The sequence below is a fragment of the Aphelocoma coerulescens genome, chromosome 23 (assembly GCF_041296385.1).
Source record: "Aphelocoma coerulescens isolate FSJ_1873_10779 chromosome 23, UR_Acoe_1.0, whole genome shotgun sequence".
NCBI lineage: Eukaryota > Metazoa > Chordata > Aves > Passeriformes > Corvidae > Aphelocoma > Aphelocoma coerulescens.
Genome location: NC_091036.1, coordinates 6,973,017 through 6,977,743, shown reverse-complemented (window position 1 = coordinate 6,977,743; position 4,727 = coordinate 6,973,017).

Below are 4,727 nucleotides of genomic sequence, written 5' to 3'. Positions count from 1 at the left end.
AGCTGGGGCTGTCACACTCTGGTGCCTGGAGGGACCCAGGGACAATCTCAATCCTGTGAGCTGCCTGCAAGTGTGCAAAATTTCCCTCCTCAAGGAAGCTCACAGAGAAGAATTCACCCAAAGCTCAGAGCAGCATTATTTCACACTCCTCCCTGGGTGCTGACTCTTGCTCCAAGGCCACAAAAAGCTGGGAAATTAAAGGCCCATGAAGAAATCTCACCCTGAACACTTCAAACCCACCAAGCCCAAGCATGGATCCTGCAGTAAACGTTCCTGTGCTGTTGTGGATCTGATTCCTGGGTGAGTGGGTGCAGCAAGATGAAGAGCCAACCACTGTCTTAAAAAACAACCAAACACAGACAGCAGGAACTCCCAGTCCCTATAAGAGCTATTGCCTGAGGAAATTAAAACTCAGAAGTAGCTGAAGCAGCACATGCCTGCCCACACCTCAAAGCCCCAAAAGCAGGAGCTGTAAAAGCTCCCAGCACTTTCCTACCCTCTGTCCTTGCACAGGTCATCGTGGCTCCTGTGCCACAGGTGATGGCACCCGGCAGCCAAGCAGCAGCTGAAGTTGTCCAGGTGCCCTGGGTGACAGAAAGAACAGCACAGGCTCCAAACCCATCCCCAGCAGGAGCCCACGGATCCAGATCAACCCACCCAGGCTGGATGGAAAAGCTCAGCTCCAAGCCCTAGAGCAGAGCTGAGCTCTGTGGCCCTGATGGAACCTCATTCCCAGCAGCCAGAGGAGCTGATAAACTGGAGCCACCGTGACCAGCACTGCTAATAAAAGGCAATTTCCTCAGGGCACATGTCCTTGTCCTCAAGCAGCCTCCAGGGCAGCGACCTCAGCTCCCTCTTCACCCCAGGAGCCTCCTGACAGGAGGTGCAGCAGTGCTGGGACTTTTCTGGAGGCACATGTGAGAGTTTGGGCCAGGGCAGGTTCAGCAGCCAAGCTCTGCCCTCCAAAGGGCCTCCACTCAGATCTCAGATGATTTTGGCTACAGATGGGAAATGCCACCAAAATCTTCCAAAGGAAATGATCACTTTGAATTTTTGAAATTAAATTAATTGAAATGAAAAAAAAAAAACAAACAATCAAGGAAAGGGGAATAGTTCACCCTACATTTTAATTACCCTACATTTCCACTACAAATGGGAACAGCCTGACACAGACAAGAAGTGAACTCATGGCCTCTAAAGTCAACTCCAGGGATCCAGATCATCCTATTCCTCCTTAGGCTCTTCCCAACAAGAACTTCACCCCAAAAACAACCTCCAACAACTGTGCAGGAGCTCCACGTGGCTGTTCACAGGGCCCAGCTCTTCTGCTCTGTGTTTAAAGGCAGCAAAGCCTCTAACGCAGCTCAAAGCCTCAGGCAGGAAACGGTTCAGGAAGACAACTGGGGGGGTCTTCATCTTTTTCCTGGCATCCCACAACAAGGGCAGGAGCATCCAGGAGCTGGAGTTCCCCTGGGAGAGCTGTGTGCACACAGCAGGACGCGCACAGAGCAGCTGGGAGAAGCTCTTTGGAGCTACTGGGCTCCCTGCAGGAGGCTGGAGCTGCTCTGCATCGGAAACATCTGGATGAAGGCAGCAGCAAAGTCATGGAAGCAAGGGAGAAACAGGAGAAGCTGTCGAAGATGGAGGGTCCTTGATGCTGGGAATGGGCAGCCAGGACTGACCAGTCCCCACGCTGGGCAGGACTCTGACCCACACCAGTTCCTGTCCCTCTGCAAACTGGACAGAAGGAAGAAAACTACAAATAAATCTGTCTGCTCCCGCTCCCATCACCAGCTTTTGATAAAGTACTGAGCAATCCCACTCGGTGGTGCAGGGTCCCATCTCCCCGGGGGCAGGCTGGGAATGCACAGCAGATCAAAGCAGCCCCTGCTGCCGAGCGGGGCCGGGCAGGCGCCGCTCCCCGTGCCCCAGCTCCCTCCCTGGCAGCCTCTCAACCCTGCTGCCTTCAGTGTCTGACTGCTCCCAATCGGCTTTTTAATCACACATCATTTAGAGCCTTGCCGTGCCCTGCACCCAGAGCTCAGCCCCACCCATTTCTCCTCTCCCCCACATTCCCCCCGCGCGTGGACAGGGATGTTCTAACCAGGCTGCCTTCGGACTCGCTGAGAGGAGTGGTATCACTTCAATCAGCCTCTTTAAAATGAGAATTCTGTGTGCAAACTGACAAAGTCATTCCCTACGTCCTGCCAAGCCCTTTGCCGTAGGCAAAGGAGCTGAGACGTCCCTTAGCATCAGTTTTGTTTGTTTATTTATAAAGTTCACGTTTGATCTTTGTTTAGTGACTGTTTTCATCTCCCTGTCCAGTGGTAAAAACACAGCAGTTCTTCCCTTGAGTCAAAGAATCATGAGTTCTCTTTTCCCAGCTCTGGAAAACATCCAGCATCAGCTTGGAGAGCTCATCCCCAGTTTAGCCAGGCCGAGTGCAGGAGGCTCTGTGGGAGAAGGGCTGCTCACCTCGACTGCTCACCTCTCCCAGTCAGGCTCTGGATGTCCCCTTAATTAAGACTTTTCAGAAACTACCTCGTGGCTAATTCACCTCCCCCACTGGGGTTGGTTTTGAACGCTGCCATCATGACCCCAACTTGCTCAGTCACAGCTTCTGGCAGTCCTGGACTAACCCAGGTTAGAACACTCTGCTACTGCCAGAGCTGCTGCACTGTCTTTCCTGGGAGGCTCAACTGCTTCCAGTCTCAGCCCTCTGCCTACAGAGCTCAGGAGACCCCACAAACCCAAGCACTTGGGAGGGAACCGTTCCCCAGATCCAGGAAATTTTGCTTTTGCAGAGGGAATTCAGTGAAGCAAAGGCCTCAAGAGCAGTTCCTTAACTTTTGGGATTGAGAATTCAGTCAACTCCTCATGGACCATTCCCATTAAACACCATCCTGATTCACGTCAGTCCATCAAAGGCTCTCCTTGGCCTCCTGTGATCCATGGAGAAGAATTTGGGAGCCACTACAGTTAAACACATTCTTGATTAGTGAGTCTGCACATCCATCCTCTCCTGGAGACTTTCAGAAACAGCAAAAACATTCAGCTCATCCTCAGCTTTCACTGCCCAAGAGCCCTGGGGCAACCACGGGCACAAGCTCCTATTCCACCCCAATGAATACAAAGGCTTGTCCAGGTTTCTCCCTTTTCAGAAAAATCTCCACCACCCTCTGACCGAGTGTTCTGTTCCTACACCAGGAAGTGCATCTCTCCAAGATGCTCCCAGGGTCTCCTCAGCCTTTCAGCTTCTGTATTTTGCTGCTGTTTATAAGGAAAATGAGCTGAGGAAACAACTAGAGAATTGTTTCTGGGATTTCCACAGCACAATTGGCACAACTCTGGGCAAACAGCCCATGTTTTAGTCTCTTTGCAATGAGAAAATTGGACCTTTGGGAGGAGGGAAGTGGCACAGGGAGAGCACAGGGCATGTTCAGCCTCACCAGCTCCCCTCAAGCTCTCAAATCTCCCATTGCTCAGTCAGCAGCTACACAGAACTGTTTGGCCCTGGGCTCCACAGCTTTCTCTAGAGCCAAAATCCAGCTGGTTTCTTGCTGGGATGTTCAGGAGGAACCTGAGTCACCTGGGGTGTGATAAAAACAAAATCTAGCAAAAATACAGAGGTCATTAACGAGGTAAGAGCAGCAAATCAGGATTATACACAAAACTTGTCCCATGTCCCCATACATTTGCCCTGTGGGACATCATCATTCCCAGCTCAACACTTCCCTGTCAGTGTTCCACACACAGAGGGGCTCCTGCAGCCCTCTTTTGTGGATTTATGTGACCAAAGACTGCAAATCTTACAGCAAAACCACCTCCAACCTCACACCTCAGTCATAAAACCAAGGGATCCTGGTTTGGGCTGGAAGGGACACACAGAAATACAAAGTATTTAATCGTACCAAGGCTTGAATTGCTGCTCTTGCTGCTCCTTCCTGCCCAGGCTGAAGCTCAGGTGATGGCATCCCAGATTACAGGCTCCAGGAATGTCTTCTGGATTCCACAAATTTCCTTTCAGAAACAAAAATCAGAGCCCAGCTACACCCCAAACACTCAGCAGCCAGCCGAGAGATGGATGGGATAAGGCTGGGGAAGTCTGGGAGAACACTTCCACTGGTGGCTGGAGGTCCCTGCTCTGCAGAGCCAGGGCCTCAGGGGCACCCTCAGATTAAACCCAAGGCTGGGAGGGCTTTGCTGGGGTGGTGGAGACTTCTTGGAAAGCAGGAGACAGTAAAGAAACATCTGAAACTCAGGAAAAGAGCACTGAAATCCAGGAATTCTGTAATGGGATCAATTCAATCTCAACTCCTGAAATGGCCACCCAGGGGATAAAGTTGAACCAAACTTGAGGTATTTTTTGATGTCTTTTTAATCGAATCTCACACATCTCTGCAAACCTGTATTCCACAGAAAAACAGGCTACCAAGATTTGTTCTTTCCACTTAAAATCTGAAAAATAATCTCACTTCTCCTAAAGAAATTGTGGAAAGTCATTATTTCTCAACTTGGTCTTAATTTTAAGAAAGTTCTAAACTTTCAAGGGCACCACAGCTGGTTATAAATGTTAGAAATAACACCAATTCTGCCTTAAAAAACCCTAAACCTGAAGGCCAAAACTGGAGAATATAATTATTAATAAGTTGTGTTGTAGAGTTCAGCCCATCATCCTGCAGTCCTGGATGACACATGAGATCTTGAGAAATAAGAGAAAGATCTGC